This window comes from Dasypus novemcinctus, chromosome 1, assembly GCF_030445035.2.
Source record: "Dasypus novemcinctus isolate mDasNov1 chromosome 1, mDasNov1.1.hap2, whole genome shotgun sequence".
NCBI lineage: Eukaryota > Metazoa > Chordata > Mammalia > Cingulata > Dasypodidae > Dasypus > Dasypus novemcinctus.
The window spans coordinates 97,892,660-97,905,364 of record NC_080673.1 but is presented as its reverse complement, the minus strand read 5'-3'; the positions used below and the strand labels follow the sequence as shown (position 1 = coordinate 97,905,364).

At 35.6% G+C, this 12,705-nt stretch overlaps 1 protein-coding gene and 1 pseudogene across 4 annotated transcripts in view; one reads left to right on the top strand and one right to left on the bottom strand.

Annotated features, from left to right (window-relative positions):
- The window catches only part of LOC101437745 (sodium/hydrogen exchanger 9B1), a 70,491-nt gene that overhangs the window by 38,869 nt on the left and 18,917 nt on the right, over nucleotides 1-12,705 (bottom strand). The window lies entirely within an intron of this gene.
- On the top strand, nucleotides 3,691-6,240 carry LOC101437308 (nucleolin-like; annotated as a pseudogene).

Sequence of the window (12,705 nt, the reverse complement as noted above, 5' to 3'; positions counted from 1 at the left end):
ATGAAGAAAGAGGACTTGAATAATACCATAAAGTAATTAGTATATAGGACTTCACTCAACAATGATGACTACACATTTGTCTTCTCAAGTGCCAATGGCTCAGTCTCCAAGACTGACAACATTTTAGGTCACAAAACAAGTCTCAGTAAATTTTAAAAGATTGAAATTATTCAAAGCATCTTCTCTGATCACTATGAAATGAAGCTAGAAATCAATTTCAAAAGGAAAACTGTGAAAGTAAAAATATGTGGAAATTAAACATATTTTTAAATAAACAATGGGTCAGAGAAGAAAGTCCCAAGGGAAAGCAGGAAATGTCCTGAGATGAATTAAAATAAAAAACACAGGGAGTGGATGTGGATCAAGCATTGAGCACTGCTTCCCACGTGGGAGGTCTTGGGTTTGGTTCCTGGTGCCTCCTAGAAAAACAAAAACAAACAACAAGCAAAAACAAATGATAAAACCAACTGAGGAGAGCCGATGTGGCTCAGGATTTGAGCACTAACTTCCCACATCCAAGGTCCAGGGTTCAATCCCTGGCCCCTGATACCTCAAGCAAACAAACTAACAACAACAACAAAAAAACCCACAACATAACAGAACTTACAGGATGCAGCAAAGGAAGTGCCCACAGGGAAATTTATACTATGAATGCATACATTAATAAAGAAAAAAGATCTCAAATCAATAGCCTAACTTCACATCTTAAGAATCAAGAAAAAGATCAACCCAAATAAAGTAAGTAGAAGGAAAGAAAGAAAGAAAGATTGGAGCAAAGATAAGTGAGATAGATAATAGAAAAGCAAATGGAGAGACTCATTGTAATCAAACACTGGTTCTATCAAAAACCTTCCAAAAAAGAAAATTCAGGATCAGATAGTTTCACTGGTGAATTCTACCAAACATTCACAGGACAATTAACACACACACACAAAAATCCTTCTGAAACTTTTCCAAAAAATTGGAGGGAAATCTTCCTAACTCATATTATGAGCCCAAGGTTGCACTAATAACAAAGCCAGATAGAGACATCACCAAAAACCAAAACAAAACAACAAAACTACAGACGAATTTCTCTTAGGAATATAGATGCAAAAGTTCTCAATATAATACTGGCAATTGAATCCAACAGCAAAGTGAATGAATTATATACCATGAACAAGTGGGATTTATCCAAGGAATTGCAAAGGTGATTCACAGAAAAATAATCAATTTAATACACCACATTAACAGAAAGAAGGGCAAAAAAAAATCACATGATGGTCTCAATTGATGTGGAAAAGGCATTTGAAAAAGTCCAATTCCATTTATTGGTAAAAACACCCAGAAAAATAGGAATAGTAGGAAACTTCCTTAACATGATAAGGGGACATATTGAAAAACCCACAGCTAACGTCATACTCAATTGTGAAAGACTGAAAGCCATCCCCCCGAGGTAAGGCACAAGATAAAAATGCCCACTCTACTGCTCTTCAACATTGTACTAGGAGTCCTTTCCAGAGCAATTAAACCAGAAAAATAAATAAAAGTCATCCAAATTGGAAAGGAGGAAGTAAAACCATCTCTATTTGCAGATGACATGATATTTTATACAGAAAATCCCAAGATTCACAAGAAAGGCACAAGAACTGATAAATTCAGCAAAATGACAGGCTATAAGAATAACACGCAAAATCAGTTGTGTTTCTAGATACCAGCAATGAATATTCTGAGATGGAAATTTAAAAAATAATAATTTCATTCACAATAGTTTCTAAAAGAATAAAATACTTAGATATAAATTTAACCATGGACGTGAAGGACTTGTGCTCTGAAAATATTACTTAAAGAAATAAAAGACTTACATAAATTGCAAGACATTCCATGTTCACGGACAGGTAGACTTAATATTGCTAAGATGTAAACATTATTCAAAAAAATAATACTGATTCAATGTCATACCTATCAAAATCCCAGCAGCCATTTTTGCAGAAATGGAAAGCTGATCCTCAAATTCATATGGAAACACAAGGGACAAAAAACAGCCAATTGTTATTGAAAAAGAAGAATAAAGTTGCATGTGTCACACTTCTTGATTGTAAAACATACTGCAAAGCCACAGTAAATAAAAAAAGTGTGGCACTGATATAAAGATAGATATTTAGATGAATGGAATAAAATTGAGATTTCAGAAATAAACCTACATATCTATGGCCAACTGTTTTTTAAAATAAGAATTCCAGGTACATTAATTGGGGAAAGAATAGTCTCTTCAACAAATGGTACTGGGAAAACTGTTTATCCACTTGCAACAGAATGAAATTGGACCACTTCCTCACCCCATATACAAAAATTAACTCTAAATGAATAAAGGGCCTAAACACAAGGGATAAAACTATAAAGCTCCTAAAAGAAAACATAGAGGAGAACTTTCAAAATCTGGGATATACTAATGATTTCTTAGATATGAAATCAAAGGCATGAGCCAAAAATTAAAATTAAAAATAGATAAAATGGACTTCTAAAAATAAAAACTTTTGTATGTTTAGGGACACTATCAAGAAAGTATGAAGACAAACAACAGAATTAGAGAAAATCATTGCAAATCATATATCAAATAAGGCTTTATTACCTAGAATTTTTTTTAAAAAACTGCTACAATTCAACAGCAAAAAGACAAATAATCCAATTAAAAAATGGCAAAGTACCTAAATAACCAGTTCTCTAAAGAAGATAGGCAAATGGACAAAAAGCACATGAAAAGTTGCTCTGTATCAATGGTCATCAGGTAAATGTAAAACAAAACCACAATGAGATACAACTTCACATCCACTAGAATAGGTATTATTAAAAAAACAACCAGAAAATAATAAGTGCTGGTGAGGATGCAGAGAAATAGTAACCCTTATACATATTGCTGGTGGCAAGGCAAAAAAATGGTGTAGCCACTTTGGAAAGCAGTTAGGAAGTTCCTCAGAAAATTGAAAAGGAAATTACCATATGGCTATTCCACTGCTTGGTATATACCTCCAAAGAATTGAAAGCAGGGAGTTGATGTATATCTGTACACCAATGTTCATAGCAGTATTATTCACAATAATCAAAAGGTGGAAGCAACCCAAGCCCTCATTAACAGATGAAATAAAATGTGGTTTATACATCCAATAGGATGTTATTTATCTGTGGAAAGAAATGAAATTCTGACAGATGCTACAATATGGATGAATCTTGAAGACATCATGCTGAGTGAAATAAAACATGCACAAAAAGATAAATATTGTATGATCTCAGGTGTGTGAAACACCTAGAAGTAGCAAACTTTACAGACACAGATAGTAGTTTTATGGGTTACCAGGCCTGGTGGCGGAGGGATGGGGCAGGAAGAGAGAGTTATAGCTTAATGGGAGAAGCGTTTCTGTTTGAGGTGGGATAATGGGTATTCATGATGGTAGCACAATACTGTGAATGTAATTTCAAACTACTGAAATATACACTTAAATGGAGTTAAATGGGTATTTTGTTACTATAATAAAAAGTTTATTAAAAAACATTAGAAAGGAAAAATTTTCTAAAATTAGCAATCAAAGCTTCCACTGTAGAAGCTAGAGGGGCTTCAGGTTGATCAAAACGGCAGGATAAGCTTTTGCCTCAGTCTCGAGCTCTAGCTGGCAGCCAAGGGGTGCACTCCAGGATCTTCAGAAGCTGCGGCCGCCATCGACATTGTTTGGGTTCCTCTGGGCTCATCTGCGCCACTCGTCAGCCCCACACTCCGCCGTCATAAGCCGTCATCATGATGAAGCTCGCGAAGGCTGGTAAAAACCAGGGTGACCCCAAGAAAATGGCTCCTCCCCCAAAGGAGGTAGAAGAAGATAGTGATGATGAGGAAATGTCAGAAGATGAAGATGACAGCAGTGGAGAAGAGATTGTCATCCCTCAGAAAAAAAGGCAAGAAGGCCATGACAGCTCCAGCCAAGAAGGTGGTTTCCCCAACAAAAAAGGCTGCCATTGCCACACTTGCCAAGAAAGCAGCTGTCACCCCTGGCAAAAAAGCAGCAGCTGTACCTGTCAAGAAGATGGCTACACCAGCCAAAGCAGTAGCAACACCTGGCAAGAAGGGAGCCATCCTGGCAAGGCAGCTGTAGTGGCAACCTCTGGTAAGAAGGGAGTTGTGGCCCCAGCCAAGGGGGCAAAGAATGGCAAGAATGCTAATAAGGATGACAGCAATGAGGAAGAGGATGAAGATAGTGAGGAAGAGGATGACAATGAGGATGAGGATGAATTTGAGCCAGCAGTGATGAAAGCAGCAGTTACTGCTTCTGCCTCAGAGGATGAGGATGATGACAAGGATGAAGATGACGACGACGATGATGAGGAAGATGATGATGACGACGAAGATGACTCTGAAGAAGAAGCTATGGAGACTATACCAGCCAAAGGGAAGAAAGTTCCTGCAAAAGCTGTTCCTGTGAAAGCCAAGAGCATGGCTGAGGATGAGGAAGATGATGAGGATGATGATGACAATGAAGAGGAGGAGGAGGAAGAGGAAGAAGAGCCTGTCAAAGAAGCACCTGGAGAACGAAAGAAGGAGATGTCTAAACAGAAAGCAGTGCCTGAAGCCAAGAAACAGAAAGTAGAAGCATTAGAAACTACAGCTTTCAATTTATTTGTCGGAAATCTGAACTTCAACAAATCTGCTACTGAATTAAAAACGGGGATGAATGACCTTTTTGCTAAAAATGATCTTGCTGTTGTGGACGTCAGAAATGGTGTGTCTAGGAAGTTTGGCTACATGAATTTTGAATCTGCTGAAGACCTGGAAAAAGCCTTGGAGCTCATGAGTTCAAAAAGTCTTTGGCAGTTGAATTAAATTAGAGAAACCAAAGTGAAAAGACAGTAAGAAAGATCGAGATGCCAGAACACTTTTGGCCAAAAATCTGCCTTACAAAGTCACTCAGGATGAACTAAAAGAAGTGTCTGAAGATGCTGTGGAAATCAGATTAGTCAGCAAGGATGGGAAGAGTAAAGGGATTGCTTATATTGAATTTAAGACAGAAGCTGATGTAGAAAAAAACTTGGAAGAAAAGCAGGGAACAGAGATTGATGGGCAATACATTTCTCTGTACTACACAGGAGAGAAAGGGCAAAGCCAAAGGCAAGACTTTAGAGGTGGAAAGACCAGCACTTGGAGTGGTGAATCAAAAACTCTGGTTTGCAACAGAAGAAACTCTTCAGGAAATATTTGAGAAGGCAACTTCTATCAAGGTGCCCCAGAACCAAAATGGCAAATCTAATGGGTATGCATTTATAGAATTTGCCTCATTTGAAGATGCTAAAGAAGCTTTAAATTCCTGTAATAAAAGAGAAATTGAGGGCAGAGCAATCAGGCTGGAGTTGCAAGGACCCAAGGGATCACCTAATGCAAGAAGCCAGCCATCCAAAACCTTGTTTGCCAAGGGTCTATCTGAGGACACCACTGAAGAGACACTGAAGGAGTCATTTGATGGCTCCATTCGTGCCAGGATAGTCACTGACCGGGAAACAGGATCTTCCAAGGGTTTGGTTTTGTAGACTTCAACAGTGAGGAAGGTGCCAAAGCTGCCAAGGAGGCCATAGAAGATGGTGAAATTGATGGAAACAAAGTTACTTTGGACTGGGTCAAGCCTAAAGGTGAAGTGTCTTTGGGGGTCGTGGTGGAGGCAGAGGAGGATTTGGAGCCCAAGGTGGTGGCAGAGGAGGCCGAGGTAGATTTGGTGGTAGCAGAGGCCGAGGAGGTTTTGGAGGGCGAGGAGGCTTCCGAGGAGGTAGAGGAGAAGGAGACCACAAGCCACAAGGAAAGAAGACGAAGTCTGAATAGTTTCTTCTGTCCCTGTCTATCCCTCTTCCGTTTGAAAGAAAGGACTCTGGAGTTTTTACTCTGTTACCTGATCAATGACAGAGCCTTCTGAGGACATTCCAAGACAGTATACAGTCCTGTGGTCTACTTGGAAATCTGTAGAGATAACATTTCAAGGGAGATGCCCTGTTGGTTTTGACTGGATATTCATATAAACTTTTTAAAGAGATGAGTGATAGAGCTAACCCTTATCTGTAAGTTTTGGATTTATATTAAGTTTCATTCCATGTACAAAACCATTTTTTTCCTATGAATAGTTTTTTGCGTTGGGGAGTATAAAGGAAAGCAGAATGTTTTATCATGATTTTTGCTTCAGTGACTTTGGGACAAATTAAAAGTCCTAAACTCTGAAAAAAAAAAAAAGAAAAGGCAGGATAAGATGCTCCGGGGTGAAGTTGCCATAGAAGTTTTGAACATCTACCAAAAACTGGCAGAGCCATCTTCCTTAAAACTCTGTAAAGCAGTTAAAGGGTTGTGGTAACTGGGGGAGTGCCAAATATAGAAAACACACCTTTAAGATGGCAGGAGAAATTTGTGCTCTCTTCAACAGCAGACTGGATTTGGCAGAAGAAAGAATCAGTGAACTCAAAGATAAGACCATTGAAATGATTTAAACTGAGGAACAGAAAGATAAAAGAAAATAAGTGAATAGAACCTAGGAGATCTATGGCCCACCATCAAGCATTCCAATATGCACATTATGGAAGACCCAGAAGAAGAAAGAAAAGAGAGAGGGGCAGAAGGAAATTCCTAAGAAATACTGGCATAAAACTTCCCAAATATAATGAAAGACATGAATATGCACATTCAAGAAGCCCAATGAACTGCAAACAAGATAAACTTGAAGAACATTATGCTCAGGCACATCATAGTAGCTAAACTGTTGGATACAACGGAAGAGAGTTCTGAAAGCTGCAGGAAAAAACAACAAGTTATGTAAAAGGGAACCCCAATAAAATTAAGTGCTCATTTCTCATCAGAAAATATGGAGGTAAGAAGGCAATGGAAGGAAATATTTGAAACATTGAAAAAAATTGCCAACTAAGAATTTTATATTTGGCAAGACTATCTTTCAAAATGACAGCGTGATTAAGAATTTCTCAGATAAGCAAAAACTGACAGAATTTGTCACCACTAGTCCTGCCTGACTTTCATACTGAAAGGATAGGAAACTAGATAGTGGATCAAGCAGCATAAAGAAATAAAGACTTCTGGTATGGATAATTGTAAATGTCAGTATTTTTTTTGGTATTTAACTCCGCTTTTTACTTCTTAAAATTTCTAAAATTCAAATGCATAAAATAATGATAAATGTATGGTTTTGGACATACAATGTATATAGATATATTATGTAACAAGTAATATAAAAAGGTGGGGAATGAGGGGAATAGGAATAGTGTATGTGAATTCTATTGAAGTTAAGTTGGTATCAAATAAAATGTGATTGTTATAAGATAATATATTAAATCCTATGGTAACCACAAAACATTTGAAAAATATATACAGAAAGAAGTGAGAAGGGATTGCAAATGGTACACTACAAAAAAAACAAATAAATATGAAAGTTGGTATTAACAGAAGAATAGAGGGGAAAAATTATCAGACTTGCAAAGACAAAATAGCAAAAGGGCAGAAGAAAGCCCTGCATTATCAGTAGTTAGTTTAAATGTAAATGTGTTAAACAAACTAGTCAAAAGACAGAGATTGGCAGAGATTGGCAGGATGGGTAAAAAAGCATGACCCAAGTATATGTTGTTTACAGGAGAGTCACCTTAAATCCACAGATGAAAGTAGTTTGAAATCAAAAGGACAGAAAAAAATACCATGCAAATAGTAACCAAAAGAGAGCTATTAAGAGAGATAAAGAAGGTCACTTACACTGAAAAAAATAGGTCAATTAAACAAGGAGACATAACAATTATAAATATATATGTACCTAATAGCTGTGATGCAAAAATACATGAAGCAAATATTGACATTTGAAAGGAGAAATAATGGTTCAACATTAAGTATAGGAGATTTCAACACACCACTTTCAATAATGGATAACATTTAGACAGAAGATCAATAAGGAAATAGAAGACTTAAATGATATTATAAGCCAAGAGGACCTAATAGATATATATAGAACAATGCATCCCAAAGCAGAAGAATATACAGTCTTTTCTAGTATGCATGGTTTAATCTCCATGATAGACCATATGTTAGGTCACAAAACAAGGGTCAATAAATTCAAAATATTGAAATCATACAATGTATCTTCTCTGACCATAACATAATATATCTAGAAACAAAAAAGGGATAATTATTTGTGGAAAATAAACAACAAATTCTTTAAAAAGAAAAAATCATAAGGGAAATTAGGAAGCAGCTTGAGGCAAATGAAAACAAAAGTACAACACACAAAACCTACGGGATTCAGCAAAGTCGGTTCTTAGAAGGAAATTTATAGTTGTAAATGCTCAGTGAAAAAGGAGAAAGATCTCAAAGCAGAGACCTAACCTCAAAACTGAAGTATCTAGAGACAGAGCAGCAAACTAAACTCAAAGTGAGCAGAAAGAAGGAAATAAAAGACTAGAGTTGAGATACATGAAAGAGAGAATTAGAAAAATGGTAAAGAGAATCAACAAAACCAAAAGTTGTGTCTTTGAAAAGATTGATAATACTGACTAATATTTAGCTAGACTGACAAAGAAAATAAGAGTGAAGGATACACATAACTAAAATAAGAAAATGGAGGGTGGACATTAATGTCAATTGCACAGAAATAAAAAGGATTATATGAGGATACTATAAACAACAGTAGGCCAACAAATTGAATAACATAAATGAAATCGACAAATTCCTAGAAACACATAAACTACATATACTGACACAAAATGAAACAGAATATCTCAGCAGATCAATAACAATTAAAGACACTGAATCAGTAATCAAAAACCTCCTAACGAAAGATAAGTCAAGGACTAGATGAATTTCACTAAACATTCTAAGAATTAATGCCAATCTTGCTCAAACTGTTCCAAAGGAATGAATAGCAGGTAACACTTCCTAACTCATTCTATGAGGCCAACATCAGTCTAATATCAAATCCAGATAAAGACACCACAAGGAAAGAAAATTACAGACCAATACCTCTTATGAATATCAAAGCAAAAATCCTCAAAAAAATTAATAATTAGAATCAATAGTTCATTAAAAGAATTATACACCATAATCAAGAGATATTTTATCTGTATGCAAGGGTGGTTCAACTTAATAAAATTAATTAATGTTTAACACCACATTAATAGAATGAGGAAAAAACCCACATGATCATCTTAAATGATAAGAAGCACTTGACAAGATAAATTATAAAATGTTACCACACTAATTCAAACTGTTAATTCAAACAGTTTTCTGGGTGTGTGTGTGTGCATGTGTGTGTTATGCTATCTCTGTATTTTCTTCATAATTTTGCTGTAAACTTAAAACTTATCTAATGAATAAAAGGTTTAAAAAATGTAGAAGCTAGAAAAAGAAGAGCAAATCAAGCCAAAAGTACATAGAAGGTAGGAAATAATAAGGATTAGAGAAAAAAAATTAGAGAAAATTAAAGAAACGAAAACTTTATTATTTGTATTGGTAAAAAAATATATGGATAAATATCTAGCTAAATGAGCAAGAAAAAAGAGAGAAAACACAAATTACCAAAATCAGGAATGACACTGAAAAATCACTACAGACCCTACCTAAATTAAAAGGATGCTAAGGAAATACTATAAATAATTATAAGATAAAAATTAGATGAATTAGAGGAAATGGACAAGTTCCTAGAGAAACACAAATTTACAGAAACTGATTCAAGAAGAAAATAATCGATAGACCTATATCGAGTAAAGAAAAATTGAATTAGTAATTTAAAATTTTTCTGTAAGAGAAAAGCTAAAGTTCGGATGCCTTCACTGATGAATTCTACTAAACTTTAAGAACTATTCTAATACCAATCTTACACAAACTTATGAGAGTGTTCTTTCATGAACTATAACAAAAGGACAATACGATACATAATGCTAATAATAGGGGGTGTATGAAAAAAATATACCATGTGTACGCTATGAACCATAGTTAGTGGTAATAGTCTGATCATGTTCTTTCAAATGTTTCACAACAATGTAAGATGCTAGTAGAATGGTGATGTATAGAAATTCTGCACATTATGCATGGTTATTTTGTAAGCTCATAACTTCTTTGATTAAAAAATAAAAATAAAAATAAAAAATACCAATATTACAAAACTAAGCAGATAGAGGAAGTGAGAAACTTCCTTCCTGCAAAGGCCGGGGATCCTTCATAACATATTTACTGTTAATCACTTTGGCTATAACTACACTCATTTAAAAATATTCTCTTCCTACTTTGTTCTCAAAACTATAAAGGGCCAGAATAGCATTTCCTTTTTGAAATGACAAAAGAGGTTTAAAACAATATTGAGTAAGGAATTAAAAGCTCTTCTGACAGTTGCAAAATCTAAAACACAACTAAGAATTGTATTCATTCTTTACAGGTGTGGCAGTTTGATGTTATTTATGAATTCCAAAAAGGAGATATTGATTATGTTTGTATACTGGTCTGTTCCTCTGGGCATGATGCCTTTTGATTGTACTAGATTCAGATGAGATGACTTTGATTAAATTACGTTAAGATTAGGGCTTTGATGAGACCGTATCATTAGGGCATGCAGAGTTGAGTCCCTGTCCCCCTTGGTAGGCTATATAAAGGGATGCTCAATCAAGAATACTCAGTAGTAGATACACAGAAGAACATAGAGGAATAAAGACAGCTCCATGGATACAGCAGAGGCCCACGGAAGAGAGATGAGTCTGACAGTCTATAGCAGCAGCTGAGCCCAGAAAGAAATGAGCCCCGGAGAGAGAGATGAGCCCCATGACAGCTTACAGCTGAGGTTGGAAGAAGCTGGGACCATGGAGCCTTAAGAGAAAGAGGAAAGCTGAACCCTTGCAGAGACTGGCAGCCATCTTGCTCCAACATGTGGCAATAGACTTTGGTGAGGGAAGTAACTTACTGTTTATGGCCTTGTAACTGTAAGTTTTTACCTCAAATAAATACTCTTTATTAAAGCCAACAGATTTCTGGTACTTTGTATCAGCACCCCTTTGGCTGAATAATACAACAGGGTAATTAAGGAAGGACATGATATTTAACCCAAGCTCTAAAATATGAAAAGGGGATAGCCATGTGGAAAGTGGTAGAGGAAACGTGGAGGAAAGGGCAAAGAACATTCTAGGCAAGAGAAAATAAAAATAAACAAAGAGCAAAGAGAGAGCTACACATGATACTGTGAAAGGCACTATAAAGGACAATTACATAAATAGTTCTGATTATGACAGGGTAAAACCACTGAGCAGACACACTTAATTGAATTCATGACTTCCTGAGGAAAAAATTATAATATGAAATTGTAGATAGGAATTTTTCCCAAGTTCATCAGTATTAGAGGTAAAGCTTTTAACTGTTTTTTCCCCCTTAATTAGAAAAGTTGTGGGTTTACGGAAAAATCACACATAAAATAAAGACTTACTATATACTACCCCACCACCGACACCTTCCATTGGTGTGGAACATTTGTTTCAATTACGATAGCACATTTTTATCATTGTACTGTTAAGTGAAGTCCATGGTTTAACTTAGGGTTCTCTGTTTGTATAGTGTAGTTCTATGGATTTAAAACTTTTAAAATTCTGTTAACATATATACAGTATGTTTTCCCTTTTAATCATATTCAGATAATTATTTCAGTTTTGATCATTGTGTTCACAATGCTGTCCTACCATCACCACCATTTCTATCATTCCAAATAGGAATTATGTATATATGTAAGAGAGAGATATAGAAAAAGAGCAATAGAGAACGACTGAAAAAGATATGCCTTTTTAAATTGTGCTTCTCAGACATTCTTTTTTTTCCCCACAAATTAAGTCTTGTGGCAACACTGTGACAAGTAAGACTATCAGTGCCATTTTTCCAACAGCCTGTGCTCACTTCATGTGTCTGTGTCACATTTCAGTAATTCTCACAATATTTTAAACTTTTTCATTATTATTATATCTGTTATGGTGACCTGTGATCAGTGCTCTTTGATGTTACTATTACTTTGGGATGACATGAACTGAGTCCATATAAGATAGCAAACTTAATCAATAAATGTTGTGTGTGTTCTGACTATTTCACCAACCAGCTGTTCCTCCATCTTTCAAACTCTCCTTGGGCCTCCCTGTTCCCTGAGACAGAGAAATCTTTTGTGAAAGGAAGAGTCAATCAATGTGGCAAACTTTATGTTGTCTTATTTTAAGAAATTGCCACAGTCTCCCCAACCTTCAGCAACCACCACCTTAATCACTCATAAACCATCATTATCAAGGCAAGACTCTCCACCAGCAAAAAGATTACAACTTGCTGAAGGGTCAGATGATGGTTAGCATTTTTTAGCAATACATTATTTTTTAAAGTTTAATTTTAATTTTTAAGTAAAGGTGTATGCATTGTTTTTTTAATAAACATAATGCTATTGCACACTTAATAGACTACAGTATAGTACAAACATAACTTTTATATACACTGGGAAACCAAAAATATTCATGTGTCTTTATGCAATATCAGCTTTACTGCAATGATATGGAACCAAACATACAATATCTCTGAGGTATGTCTGCCTGTACCAAAGTACAGCCTCCTGAGACAGAAACACGAAAGCTACAAAAATCGCTTTTTCTTGCAAATTTCTATAGAATTACAAAATCAAAAATGAAAGAAAACAAAAGCAAAAGGGATCT